Source organism: Papio anubis, chromosome 9, assembly GCF_008728515.1.
Source record: "Papio anubis isolate 15944 chromosome 9, Panubis1.0, whole genome shotgun sequence".
NCBI lineage: Eukaryota > Metazoa > Chordata > Mammalia > Primates > Cercopithecidae > Papio > Papio anubis.
This window is the reverse complement of record NC_044984.1, coordinates 42,185,396-42,200,917: the sequence shown is the minus strand read 5'-3', so window position 1 is coordinate 42,200,917 and position 15,522 is coordinate 42,185,396. Positions and strand designations below refer to the sequence as shown.

At 38.4% G+C, this 15,522-nt stretch overlaps 1 non-coding gene across 1 annotated transcript; it reads left to right on the top strand.

Annotated features, from left to right (window-relative positions):
* The first annotated feature begins 383 nt into the window (after nucleotides 1-383).
* On the top strand, nucleotides 384-515 carry LOC116269043. The gene has a single exon (XR_004176363.1). It is a non-coding gene; the product is annotated as a small nucleolar RNA SNORA64/SNORA10 family (small nucleolar RNA).
* The last annotated feature ends 15,007 nt before the right edge of the window (nucleotides 516-15,522 follow it).

Below are 15,522 nucleotides of genomic sequence, written 5' to 3'. Positions count from 1 at the left end.
ACTGAGTAAGACTCTGTCTCAAAAAAAAAAAAATCAAAACAAAAACTGTTCCTGAACTGCCATCTGTTTTCTAAGTTGGGAGGGGAGAAGCCCAGCACACTCTAGTTAGAAAGAAAAACAAAGGCAAATGTCAATAAATTCTCCTTCCAGGCCAACCAAGATCTTGAGCAATTGTTTTTCAGCTAAAAAACTAATTCCATATTTTGTATTCATCAAAATTCTTTATCTGGATTTCAGGGTAGAAGAAATCCACATATTTGACAACATTCCTTCGAATGAAAGTAAGAAGTAATGTTGGTAGTGGTGGCCTGAGCAATACATGTGATTGTGGCAGAGATTAATGGTGACTAAAGAAACTTAACAAGTTTTAAAATCATAAAATAGGCCTGTCAGCTCCGTTTAATCACACAGGTCCAGTGTGTGGTTGGCCTGTTTTCTGGGAGGCAGAGGAAGGCTTTCCTAATTACAAGAGACCTGCCCAGAATGGCCTCTCCATTTCTAGGAGTATGATCGCTTTTGGAGGAAAAAAAGAAAAGAAAATAATGGATGCTGCCAGGCACAGTGGCTAATGCCTGTGATCCCAGCACTTTAGGAGGCTGAGGCGGGCAGATCACGAGGTCAGGAGTTCGAGATCACCATGGCCAATATGGTGAAACTCCGTCTCTACTAAAACTACAAAAGTTAGTCAAGCGTGGTGGTGGGCGCCTGTAATCCCAGCTACTCAGGAAGCTGAGGCAAGCGAATCGCTTGAACCCAGGAGGCGGAGGTTGCAGTGAACCGAGATCGTGCCATTGTACTCCAGCCTGGGCAACAAGAGCAAGACTCCATCTCAAAAAAAAAAAAAAGAAAGAAAGAAAGAAAGAAAGAAAATAATGGATGCTATGAATGATAGTTTAATAAAATTTGTATTGATACATGATAATTGTACATATGTATGGGATACATGTGATATGTATTAAACATGCTACAATGTGTAATGATCAAATCAGGGTAATTGGGAGATTTGTCACCTCAAACATTTATTTCTTTTTATGTTGGGAACATTCCAAATATTCTCTTTTAGCTATTTTGAAATATACAATAAATTATTGTTAATTATAGTCACCCTACTATGCTATGGAACACTAGAACTTATTCCTTCTAATTGTATTTTTGCACCTTTAACCAACCTCTCTTTATTTCCCATCCCCAACCCTTCCCAGCCTCTAGTAACTATTATTCTATTCTCTACCTCCATGAGCTCAACATTTTTAGCTACCACATATGAGTGAGAACATGCAATATTTCCACTTCCTCTACCCATTATTCTGAATTAGTCTCTGTGCCTGGTTTATTTCACTTAACATAATATCTTCCAGTTCCATCTATGTTACTGCAAATGACAGAACTTCATTCTTTTGATGGCTGAAGAGTATTCCATTGTGTATATGTACACAACATTTTTTTTATCCATTCATTGATGGACACTTAGGCTGATTCCATATTGTGACTATTGGGATTGCTGGATTGTATGGTACATCTATCTTTAGTTTTTAGAGGAACATCCATACTGTTTTCCATAGTGGCTGTACCAGTTTCCATTCCCCCCGGTAGTGTACTAGTGTTCTCCTTTATCTGCATCCTAACCAGCATTTGTTGTTTGTCTTTTTGATAATAGCCTATTTTAATGGATGCTATCAATAATATAATTTAGTAGGATAGTTTTAGTGATACCTTTTGAATTTTTATTTTCATAACTTGTGAAATGTCCCTCACACCTCATCTTTTGGCCTCTTCTCTACCTCTCAGATTTTGCAAAACCTTGCACACATGCACGACTCGGAATGCCAGGCATAACGGAAAGTTGCCACACAAGAAAAGAAAGAAAAACTTGGGTAGGCGTGGTGGCTCAGGCCTGTAGTCCCAGCACTTTAGGAGGCTGAGGTGGGTGGATCACGAGGTCAGGAGATCAAGACTATCCTGGCTAACATGGTGAAAACCCGTCTCTACTAAAAATACAAAAAAAACTAGCCAGGTGTGGTGGCACGTTCCTATAGTCCTAGCTACTTGGGAGGCTGAGGCAGGAGAATCACTTGAACCTGGGAGGTGGAGGTTGCAGTGAGCCAAGATTGTACCACTGCACTCCAGCCTGGGCAACAGACCTAGACTCCATCAAAAAAAAAAAAAAAAAAAAGAAAGAAAGAAAGAAAAAGAAAAACTCATTTCTCTTGAACACTTTTTAACATGAAAAAAAAGATAACTTTTTTTGGTAAGTGATTCTAGTGGTGGTATGTGGAAGACAGGAGGGTAGTCAGGATCAGAGGAGATCACATTCAGCCCAAAGAGTTCAAGAGAAGATAGAGTTGGGAAACATGCTCTTCTACCTTTATGCTACACAATTTTAAACTGTAAACTAAAGAACCTCAAAATGGGTTATTGTTCACATTTTCCATAATTCTCTGAGTGAGACTTGCATTTGTGGTCATCATCAATGAATCTCCATAATTACCTTGGAGAGAGTTATTGGAAACAGGCCACACAGTAGATGATCCAGTGACATGTGTAATGATGTAACCAGCATTAAATAAATGGACTTAGGGAACTGCAGAGACAAGCAGATCTGTATGGTTCTAATATAAACAGGTTCCCAAGAGTCATGACATTGTGAGTCATAATGGTACTGCTACCTTTTTTTTGGGGGGGGGGTGTATAATATATATTTGGTAAGATTAATTCTTTTAAGTGTACAACTTTATGAGTTTAGACAAATGCATACAGTCATATAACTGCCACCACAATCAAGATTTTCAACATACATCTTAAACTAATCACAGTCTAGACTCAAGGAGTATTCTACCTCTTCACTGTGTGGTGTCCCAACTGGTGTACTAGGGTTATGGCTGTCATACATTTTGCTTTTACATATGCTACAAACCCACAAAACTACTGTAATTTCCCTATACTCACTCTTTTCCCTGTTTTCACTACTACTATTTTTAAAATTTAGCTAATCAATTATCTTTTACAGTTATTAAAAGTCAGAAAAAGTCTTTTACGTTTATCTTCATTTTAACCATTTCTGGAATCTTCACTTCTTTGTGTAGATCCAACTTTCTCTCTGGTATGTAGAATTCAGCCTGAAAAACTTCCTCTAATATTTCTTATAGTCTAAGGCTGCTGGATAATTAATTCTCTGCTTTTGTGTGAAAAGTCTTAATTTCTCCTTCATTTTTGAAAGATATTCACACTGTGTATAGAATTGTGGAGAGTTATTATTTTTTCTTTCTCTCAGCAGTTTAAACATGCTAATTTGTCTTCAGACTTGCATAGTTTCTGAAGTCTGCTGTAATTCTTCTTTTTTCATTTTTTAATTATTATACTTTAAGTTCTAGGGCACATGTGCACAACGTGCAGGTTTGTTACATATGTATACATCTGCCATGTTGGTGTGCTGCACCCATTAACTTGTCATTTACATTAGGTATATCTCCTAATGCTATCCCTGCCTGCTCCCCCCACCCCACGACAGGCCCCAATGTGTGATGTTCCCCACCCGTGTCCAAGTGTTCTCATTGTTCAATTCCCACTTATGAGTGAGAACATATGGTGTTTGGTTTTCTGTCCTTGCGATAGTTTGCTCAGAGTGATGGTTTCCAGCTTCATCCATGTCCCTACAAAGGACATGAACTCATCCTTTTTTTATGGCTGCATAGTATTCCATGGTGTATATGTGCCACATTTTCTTAATTCAGTCTATCATTGATGGACATTTGGGTTGGTTCCAAGTCTTTGCTACTGTGAATAGTGCCACAATAAACATACATGTGCATGTGTCTTTATAGCAGCATGATTTATAATCCTTTGGGTATATACCCAGTAATGGGATGGCTGGATCAAATGGTATTTCTAGTTCTAGATCCTTGAGGAATCACCACACTGTCTTCCACAATGGTTGAACTAGTTTACAGTCCCACCACCAGTGAAAAAGTGTTCCTATTTCTCCACATCCTCTCCAGCCTCTGTTGTTTCCTGACTTTTTGATTGCCATTCTAACTGGTGTGAGATGGTATCTCATTGTGGTTTTGATTTGCATTTCTCTGATGGCCAGAGTGAACAGGCAACCTACAGAATGGGAAAAAATTTTTGCCATCTACCCATCTGACAAAGGGCTAACATCCAGAATCTACAAAGAACTTAAACAAATTTACAAGCAAAAATCAAACAACCCTATCAAAAAGTGGGCAAAGGATATGAACAGACACTTCTCAAAAGGAGACATTTGTGCAGCCAACAGACACATGAAAAAAGGCATCGCTGCCTTTTTACCATGGTGGGAAATGTGAAATTATCATTATCCAGGAATGGCATCTGTGACAATAAAGAAGATGAAAAGATGATTCCTAGACCAAAATAGGAAGAGATGATGTCTGGATATTTGCCCTGATTTGACAATAAGTAAATATGTAAGTATCTCTTCTACTCCTTTCTACCCATTATTCTGAATTTTTATTGATTTCCAGGAGCCCACACAATTTGTAAAGCATTTTCAATAAAAGTGTTTAGTTAGACAAGGCTTCTTAAAATGTATACATATATTTTCCTTGCTTTGCAGATGGGTACCTCCTAGAGCCACCGGCACCAGTCATGGTCAATCGCGCTGTGTTTTTTGATGCCATCATCGACTTGGGCTGTGTCTTCTTTGAGGTGTTTGCAGACAAAGTTCCAAAGACAGCAGAAATTTTTGTGCCTGAGAGCTGGCAAGAGAGGATTTGGTTATATGGGTTCTTGCTTTTACAGAATTATTCCAGGCCTTATGTGCTAGGGTAGTGACTTCATGCCATTATGGCGTTGGTGATAAGCTTATCTACAGAGAGAAACTTGATGATGAGAATCTCATGCTGAAGCATACAGGTCCTGGCGTGATGTTCATGGTAAATGCAGGACTCAACACAAACAGTTCCCAGTTTTTCATCTGCACTGCCAAGACTGAGTGGTTACATAGCAAGCCTGTTGTCTTTGGGAAGATAAAAGAGGGCATGAATATTGTGGAAACCATGGAGCACTTTGGATCCAGGAATGGCAAGATCAGCAAGAATATCACCACTGCCATTTGTGGAAAATGCTAGTAAATTTGACTTGTTTTATCTTAACCACCAGACCATTTTTTTCTGTAGCTCAGGAAAGCACCCTTACACCCCATTTACTTGAAATATCCTATAATCTTTGTGCTCTCACTGCAGTTCTTTGGGTTCTATATTTTTCTTATTCCCCTTCACATCTAGCTGGATTGTACAATTAAGTTTATTAATTATGAAATAAAAATTAAATAACAAACAATTTTCCAGGGGCCCTATATATCCCACATAATAGCAGCTCAGCTGTGACCCTATGTTTGAGAGTTAACAAGGATTAACTGATGCACTACATACTGTAGTATCATGTTCTGTCAAATGCTGTTATTCTAGCCCCAAAAAACTGTATAACTCAAACCTTGCCTTAAGAACCATGGTCTTGCTGGTAATACAGAACTTACACATATGAAACATATCAGGAGATACATAAAATTAGATATTATATGGTGCCTAATGGATTAGACACATCTTTCAACATGGTAGAAATGGTTAATGCTCAGGATTGAGGGAGGGTCAAGTTCAGTCTGGGCTGGTGTCTCAGGGAAGGCTTGGTGGCACTTGATGTAGCCCTGCAGTACATGCTGAACTTGGACAGACTCAGAAGTGTGCAGAAAGCTGACAGGGTGTAGGAGGCAACAGCAGGAATATCTTAGGGAGGAAGCCTCTCTATTGAGAGTCAGACTTGGGGGCATTCTGAACCAAAGAAGGTGCAGCCTCTGCTTTTTCTTGGAACTAGGCTCTTGAGCTATTAACAGCAGAAAAACCACCCAGGGGGTGGGTGGGGGGGAAGTGGCAAGCTACTAGGACACCCTTCACTACCCTGTGAATAGGAGGCACTGATGGAATGCATTTTGGGGCAGAAGTCTCTCATTGGGAACAATCATGGTGATTTGTTTTTTGTTTTTGTTTTTTTTTTTGAGATGGAGTCTCGCTCTGTCGCCCAGGCTGGAGTACAGTGGTGATTTCTTTAACACTCAGACTTAGCCCAACAACCACATTCTTGCCACACTCTCTCCATCTCCTTCAGGTCTCCTTTCTGTCGTGCTGTCTTAGGAATGATTTCTGTTCTTGCCTGTTTGCCATCTAAGCCCCCATCTTGTTCTCTAAGCATGAACACCAATTTTCACCCTGCACTTTTGCCAAACCTCAGTTCGATGTTGACTTGAAGTCAGAAGAACCGTGACTGAGGCTGACTTTGCCACTTACTATCTCTATAACCTTGGGCAGGGCACTGTGTGCCTCAGAACTTCTATTTCTCTGCTTGTAAATGAAGATAGTGATGCCTTGCTACTTACTTCATGGTGGTATTTTGGGGAGAAAATAAAGTACTTTAGATTAAAATAATAATATCTAATACTTAAATAGAACTTATTCTATGTCAAGCAATCTTCTAAGTGCTTTAGATATAGTAATTATTTTAATTCTCACCATAACCCTGTGAAGAAGAAATTATTATTATCACCATTTACAGTGAGAAAGTTTAGGCATAGAGAAATTGAGTAAAATAGCACAATTGTTAAGTGTAAGAGCTGAGATTTAAACCTTGGGAGTCCGGTTCCAGAATCTGTTCCCTCAATAACCACATTATTTTGTTTATCTAATAATAAGAAGAACTAACACTTGTATAAGGCTTACTATATGCCAGATACTATTCCAGTGGTCCAATTAACTTAATTAACTGTCACAATACTCCTTTGAGGTATCTATGAGGTAGATACTGTTATTGTCTGTATTAAAATGCTCTGTGAAGACTTCCACATGTAGGAAGGCAGAATAGATGTACTTTCCCTATTCCTCCCACTAAGTACAAAAGAAAATCCTGTCCAGCATACATAAATCAAACACAGGGAAACTCTAAAAGGTGAGATAAGAAGGTAGACTGACTTGGGACCTCAGAATCCAAGAAACAATATGTTGGTAAGCTCCCTGGTTTTTTTCTTTTCCCCTCATACAACTCAGACTTGTAGCAGAAGAAGGTAGCAACCTGAAAATGCCAATGAGTGTAAAGAAACAAACAAACAAAAAAGCCCCAACAAAAACTTGCTCTCTCTAGCCAAAAGAAAGGGCCAGGCTGGGCCTGACAACTCAACACCTATAATCCCAGCACTTTGGGGGCCATGGCGGGAGGATTGCTTGAGGCCAGGGATTCAAGACTAGCCTGGACAACCCTGTTTAGAGAGAGAGAGAGAGAGAGAAAGGACCAGGAAAGCAACACCGTAGCAAGACAAAAGACCTTTGAGATAATAGCTGCTCTACTCCAGACAAATACCACAGAAAAATCTCTGATCCCATTCCTATCTATGCCAGCAAAGGCTGAGTGAGGAGCCTAGACTTCCACCTTTGCACGGCTTTAGAAAGGAGCCCAAACCTCTGTCTCAGCGTGATGTCAGAAAAGGCTGAGTAGAGAGCCTAGACTTTTATTGCGTGGAGGTAATGAGGCCTCTCCCATGTAGTGTTGGAGAGATCAGTTGGGGAGCTGGACTCCCATCCTCATCTAACAGTAATAAGGCACCCTTCTCCATCCCCAGTGGGATGGTGTCAGTGGAGGCCTAGTGTGGAGAGTCAGGAGTTTCACCACTACCCAGTCATAATGAGGTCCTTCTACATCTCTGCCATAATAACAATGGGAGTATATAAGGAGCAGTGCAGATACATAAGGAGCAGCACTCTGGTAAGGGTACATAATGGGGCACCCCTGTGCTAGCCAGCCAGGGAGATCTCAAGGGAGGCCTAATGTGGAACCAGAATTCTCACCTACACCCAGCGGCAAAGAGGATTCCCTACCTCAGCAGCCACCAAAGTTACTTGGTAAACCTGGATACCCTCACTTGGCACTAATGAGGTGGTCCCCTCTCCTTCCCCTGCCAGAGTAGTGTCAGAGGAAGCCAGAAAAAATGAAGGTTAAATAAGCTCCAGAGTCTTATAGTACCCCCAAATGTCCAGATTTCAATTAAAAAAAATACCAAGAACAAGGGAGATCTCAAAATAAGTTTTTAAAAAGATAATCAATAGACACCAGCAGAGAGATGACAAAGATACTGGAATTATCTGACAAAGATTTTAAAGTACTCATAAAAATGTGTCAGCAAACAATTATGAACACACTTGAAACAAATGAAAAGAGAGCATCAGTTAAAAAAAAAAAAGAACATTTCAGGAAAGAAATAGAAGACATAAAAAGGAATCAAATGAAAATTTTAGAACTGAGAAATACAGTAACCAAAACTTTAAAACTCTCTTGGTGGGCCCAATGACAGAATAGATGAAGCAGGGAAAATAATAAGCAAACTGAAGTTAGAACAATAGAAATTATCCAATCCTGAAAAGAAAAATAAACAAATAAATAGTCTCAGGGACCTGTGAAACTGTAACAAAAGATCTCATATTCATGTGCTGAGCAAAGTCCCTGAATGAGAGGAGAGGAGAAAGAAGGCAAGGCTGAAAGCGTACTCGAAGAAATATTGGCAAAAAAGTTCTACGAATTTGACAAAAGATATAAACTTACAGATTCAATAAGCTGAGCAAATTCCAAACAGGTTAACCTAAAGAAATCCACACCAAGACATACACAAAGTCAAACTTCTGAAAACTAAAAACAACAACAACAAAATACCTTGGAAGCAGCAAGAGAGAAATGACATCTTACCTACTAAGTGGAAAATTCAAATGACAGGTGATTTTTTGTCTGAAACCATGGAGGCCAGAAGGAAGTGGCATATTCTTCAGCTACTGAAAGAAAACAACTGTTCTTGGGTCCTATAACCAGCAAAAACATGCCTCAGAAATGAAGAAGAAGTCAATATATTCTCAGATGGGGAAAAAAAAACTAAAAGAATTTATTGCCAGAAGACCTAAAAAAAATAACCTAAAGTTCCTGAAGCAGGAAGCAAATAATAAAAGAAGAAATCTTGGAATATCAGGAAGAAGGAAAGAACGTGGAAAGCAAAAATGTGGGTAAACACAATAAACTTCCCTTCTCCTCTTGAATTTTCTAACTCACGTTTGATGCTAGAAACAAAAATTATATATTGGCCGGGTGCAGTGGCTCATACCTGTAATCCCAGCACTTTAGAAGGCCAAGGTGGGTGGATCATTTGAGGTCAGGAGTTTGAGACCAGCTTGGCCAACATGGTGAGACCCTGTCTCTACTAAAAACACAAAAATTAGCCAGGCGTGCTGGTGCATGCCTGTACTCCCAGCTACTCAGGAGGCTGAGGTAGGAGAGCCGCTTGAACCCTGGAGGCAGAGGTTGTGGTGAGCTGAGATTGCACCACTGCACTCCAGCCTGGGCAACAGAATGAGACTCTGTCTCAAAAAAAAATTATATATTGTCTAAGTACTACAACATTACCTTAACTGTATGTAGACAAATTACTAAGACTATTATAAGCAGGGGAGGGTAAAAGGAGGCATAATTTTTATACTTCACTCAAACTGGTAAAATGAAAACTTCAATAGACTTTGATTAGTTGTGCATATATTATGTCACACCTAAAACACCCAAAAATAGAAAAGTTATATAAATAGATACACTAAAAAATGCTATAGGTAAATATAAATTGAATTCTAAAAGAGTAACTCTCAGAAAGGAAAAAGAAAGACAAATGAAAACAAAGATCAAACAAAAAACAAAACCAAAAAAATTACAGTAAATGGAAACGGTCTGAATACATCAATTAAAAGATATTGTTACAGTGGATTATAAAACATGACCCAACTATATGCTGTCTACAAGAAACTCACTTCAAATACAATGATATAGGCAAGATGAAAGCAAAAGGATAGAAAAATATATCATATAAATATTAATTTTAAAAAGCGAGAGTAGATATGTTATTAGGTATACTAGGCTTCAGAAAAAAGAAAATTACTAGAGACAGAGAGGGATATTATATAATGATAAAAGGATCAATCCACCAAAAGACATAGTAATCCTAAATGTGTATACACCAAACAATGGAGATGCAAAATAGGTGAAGCAAAACTGATAGGACTGAAAGAAAAAAATAGACAAATCCGCAATTATGGTTGGAGGCTTCAACCTACCCCTCTCAACGACTGGCTTAACAACTAGAAAGAAGATCAGGCAGAATATAGGACTCAACAACACCATCAACCAACAAGATCAAATGGACATTTAGAGAGCACTATACCAAACAGCAGCAGTACACAGGTTCTCTTCAATGCCTCTGTATTAGTCCGTTTTCATGCTGCTGATAAAGACACACCCAAGACTGGGTGATATATAAAGAAAAAGAAATTTAATGGATTTACAGTTCCACGTGGCTGTGGAGGCCTCATAATCATAGCAGAAGGCAAAAGGCACTTCTTTTTCTTTTTCTTTTTTTTTTTTTTTGAGATGTTTGAGATGGAGTCTCACTCTGTCACCCAGGCTGGAGTGCAGCAGTGCGATCTTGGCTCACCGCAAACTCCACCTCCCAGGTTCAAGCAATTCTTCTACCTCAACCTCCCAAGTAGCTGGGATTGCAGGCACCCGCCACCATGCCCAGCTAATTTTTGTATTTTTAGTAGAGACAAGATTTCACCATATTGGCCAGGCTGGTCTTGAACTCCTGACCTCAGGTGATCCACCTGCCTTGGCCTCCCAAAGTGTTGGCGGCAGCAAGAAAGAATAACAGCAGCTTGGTGCGATGGCTCATACCTGTAATCCCAGCACTTTGCAATCCCAGCACTATCTTTTTTTTTCTCAAAAAAAAAAAAAAAAAAGAAAAAAGAAAAAAAAAACCCAGAAAGAATAACAGAACTTGTGCAGGAAAATTCCCCTTTATAAAATGGTCAGATTTCATGAGACTTAATTCACTATCATGAGAACAGCACAGGAAAGACCTGCCCCCATGATTCAATTACCTCTCACCAGGTCCCTCACATAACACATGGGAATTGTGGGAGCTATGATTCAAGACGGTATTTGGGTGGGGACACAGCTAAACCATATCAGCCACTAAACATACATTAAGAAAAATGATATCTTGAGAAAACAAGTTTCAACAAATTATAAAAATTGAAAACATACAGCTTGTTATCTAATAATGAAATTGAATTAGAAATTAATAACAGATAACAGGGGCTGTGCATGGTGGCTCACACCTGTAATCCTAGCACTTTGGGAGGCTGAGGTAGGAGGACTGCTTGAGCCCAAGAGTTCAAGACCTGGGTGACATAGCAAGACTCTGACTCTGCCTGGTTTTTTTTTTTGTTTTTTTTTTTTTTTTTGGAGACGGAGTCTCGCTCTGTCGCCCAGGCTGGAGTGCAGTGGCTGGATCTTGGCTCACTGCAAGCTCTGCCTCCCGGGTTTACGCCATTCTCCTGCCTCAGTCTCCCGAGTAGCTGGGACTACAGGCGCCCGCCACCTCACCCGGCTATTTTTTTTTTTTGTATTTTTTAGTAGAGACGGGGTTTCACTGTGTTAGCCAGGATGGTCTCGATCTCCTGACCTCGTGATCCGCCCATCTCGGCCTCCCAAAGTGCTGGGATTACAGGCTTGAGCCACCGCACCTGGCCTCCTGCCTGTATTTTTTAAAAACACAAACAGGTAACAGGAAAATCTCCAAACACTTGAAAACTAAGTACACTTACAAATAACACAAGGCCAAAGATAAAATATATTAAAATGTAAAAATACATTAAACTAAACAAAAATGACCCTGCAACATATCAAAATTTGTGTGATACAAGTAAAGTAGTGCTGAGGGAGAAATTTAAGGACTAAATGCTTACATTAGAAAAGAAGTTAAGTCTCAACTCAATAATGTAAGCTTCTACCTCAAGAACTTAAAAAAAGAAATATAAAATAAACCCAAAGTAAACATAAAGAAGAAAATAAACATAAGAAAGATGAGAGTAGAAATCAATGAAATTAAAAACAGAAAAACAAAAATGTTAACAAAACAAAAACCCAGTTATTTCAAAAGATTAATAAAATTGACAAACCTGTAGCAAGATTTATAAAGAAAGCAAGGAGAGAAAACACAAATTACTAATATCAGGAATGAAACAGGCAATATCACTAAAAATCCTGCAAACACCAAAAAATAATAAGTGAACACTACAAACAATTATATACACATTAATCTGACAACTTAGATGGTATGAACTAATTCTCCAAATAACACAAACTACCACAATTCATGCAATATGAAATAGATAATTCAAAAAGCCCCATGACTATTAAGGAAATTGAATTAGTAATTTTACAACTTTCAGAAAAGAAAGCTCCAGACCAGATGGTTTCATTGGAGAATTACACCAAATATTTAAAGAAGAGTAAACACCAATTGTATACAATCTATTGCAGAAATAGGAGAGAACAGGGTACTTCTCTATTCATTTTATGAAGCTAATATTACTCTGATACCAAATCCAGAATAGGACAGTCCAAAAAAGAAAAACACAGACCAATATCCCTCTTCAATAAACATGTGGAAGTCCTTAACAAAATATTAACAAGTATAATTCAACAATAGAGAAAAAGAATTCTATAGTATGTCCAAGTGGAGTTTATTACAAACATGCAAGGAGAATTCAGCATTTTTTAACATTTCACAGATTTATTCACTTATTTTTATAAATTGTGTGAATTAATTTTTTTACATGAATAAGTTTTTTAGTGGTGATTTCTGAGATTTTGGTGCACCCATCACCAGAGCAGTGTACACTGTAACCAATGTGTAGTCTTTTATCTCTCAGCCCCGTCCCACCCTTTCCTCTGAGTCCCCAAAGTCCATTGTATCATTCTTATGCCTTTGCATCCTCATAGCTTAGCTCCCACTTATGAATGAGAACATAATGTTTGGTTTTCCATTCTTGAGTTTACTTCGCTTAGAATAATGGTCTCCGGTTCCATCCAGGTTGCTGCAAATGCCATTATTTCATTTGTATTTATGCCTGAGTAGTACAAAGTCAACATCTGAGAGTCAATCGGTGTAATCCATCATATTAACAAACTAACAAAGAAAAAATTACCTGCTCACATCAACTGATGCAGAAAAAAACATTTGACAAAATTCAACACCCATTTATTGTAAAAACAAACACTGAAAGCTCTTAGAAAACCAGGAATGGTGGAGACTTCCTCAACTTGATAAACAGCATCCACAAAACCCCTGCAGCTAACATCATACTTAATAATCAAAATTTGAATGCATTCCTTCTAAGATTGGGAACAAGGCAAATAGGTCCACTCTCACCACTCTTATTCTGCATAGTGCTGGAAGTTCTAGACTGTGCAATTAGGTAAGAAAAGAAGATAAAAAGCACACAAATTGGAACAGAATAAATAAAAGTGTTTCTATTTGAAGACAACATAATTATTTACATAGAAAATCCCAAGGAATATACAAAAACATTCACAGAACTAATAAATGAGTTCAGTGACATCTCAGGATACAAGACAAACATACAAATAGTAACTACTGTATTTCTATGCACTATCAAAGAACACATGTACACCAAAATTTAAAATAAAATACCACTGGTTGGTCACAGTGGCTCATGCCTGTAGTCCCAGCACTTTGCAAGGCCAAGGCGGACAGATCACTAGGTCAGGAGATCAAGACCATCTGGCCAACGTGGTGAAACCCCGTGTCTACTGAAAATACAAAAATTAGCTGGGCATGGTGGCACGCGCCTGAAGTCCCAGCTACTCGGGAGGCTGAGGTGGGAGAATTGCTTGAACTCAGGAGGCGAAGGCTGCAATAAGCTGAGATCACACCACAGCATTCCAGCCTGGGCAACAGAGTGAGACTCCGTCTCAAAAAAACAAAACAAACAAACAAAAAAAGTTTATAATAGTTTAGAAAAAAATAAAATATGTAGGTGTAAACCCAGTAACTCATGTATAGGACACTCGCAAATTGAAAGTTACGTAATAGTGCTGAAAGAAATCAAAGATCTATATAAATAGAAAGATGTACCATGTTCCTGGATTGGAAAACTCAGTGTAGTAAAGACATCAGTTTCCTCTAAATATATGTATAGGTTTAATCTGATTTCTATCCAAATCTCAGGATGATTTTTTATAGTATAGAGAAGATAATTCTAAAATTTATATAAAAAGGCAAAAAAACGATGATCGTTCAAACATTTTGAAAAAGTAGAATGAAGTGGAAATAATCAGTGTTCCTGTTTTCAAGAATTATTATGTAGCGACACTAATCAAGACTGTGTGGCACTGATGGAAGGACAGACACATAGGTCGTGAAAAGGAAATAGACCCACACAAATATGCCCAACCAGTTTTCAACAAAGTGCAAAAGCAATTCAATGGAGGAAATACAGCCTTTTTAACAGATGGTGCTGGAGTAATTAGATCATCCAAATGCAAAAACATAAACCTTGACCTAACTGTCACAGCTTAATAAAAAGGTAATTCAAAATGGATCACTGCCTTAAATGTAAACCCTGAAACTGTAAAAATTTTTGAAAACAAAAACATATAAAATATTTGGGATCTTGGACTAGGCGAAAGTTCATAGACTTGACACAAAAATATGATCAATACAAGGGAAAACTGATAAATTAGAATTCATCATAATTAAAAACTTTCTGGTAGGCGTGCTGGCTCACACCTGTAATCCCAGCACTTTGGGAATCCAAGGTGGGTGGATCACAAGGTCAGGAGTTCGAGACCAGCCTGACCAACATGGTGAAACCCTGTCTCTATTAAAAATACGAAAATTAGCTCAGCGTGGTGGTGCACGCCTGTAATCCCAACTACTTAGGAGGCTGAGGCAGGAGAATTGCTTGAACCCAGGAGGCAGAGGATGCAGTGAGCTGAGGTCGCACCACTGCACTCCAGCCTGGGTGGCAGAGCGAGACTCCATCTCAAAAAAAAAAAAAAAAAAAAAAAAAAAAGGCAAACAAACAGAAAGCTTTCTGTGCAAAAGATCCTGTTAAAAAGTTGATAAGACAGGCAATTGGAGAAAATATTTGCAAACCACACAGTCCTAATATTAGCATTAATATCTATACTATGTTAAGAAATCTTAAAACCCTACATTAAAAAAACAAATAATCCAATTAGAAAGCAGGCAAAAGACATGAAGAGGCATTTCATTGAAGAGGATACACACATGGCTAATAGGCAAATGAAATGATGTTCAACATCATTAGCCACCAAAGAAATGCAAATTAAAACCATAATGAGATATCACTATATACCTGTCAGAATGGCTAAAATTTAAAAATCACGATAGCAGCAATTGCTGGAGAGGATGAAGAGAAACTAGATTATTCATACTTTGCTGTTGGGAATGTAAAATGGCAGTGTTCAGAAAACATTTTGGCAGTTTGTTAAAAAACTAGACATGCAACTACTATATGACTCAGAAATTACACTGTCAGGCATTTTTTCCAGAGTAATGAAAACTTGTGTTCACACAAAGACCTATGC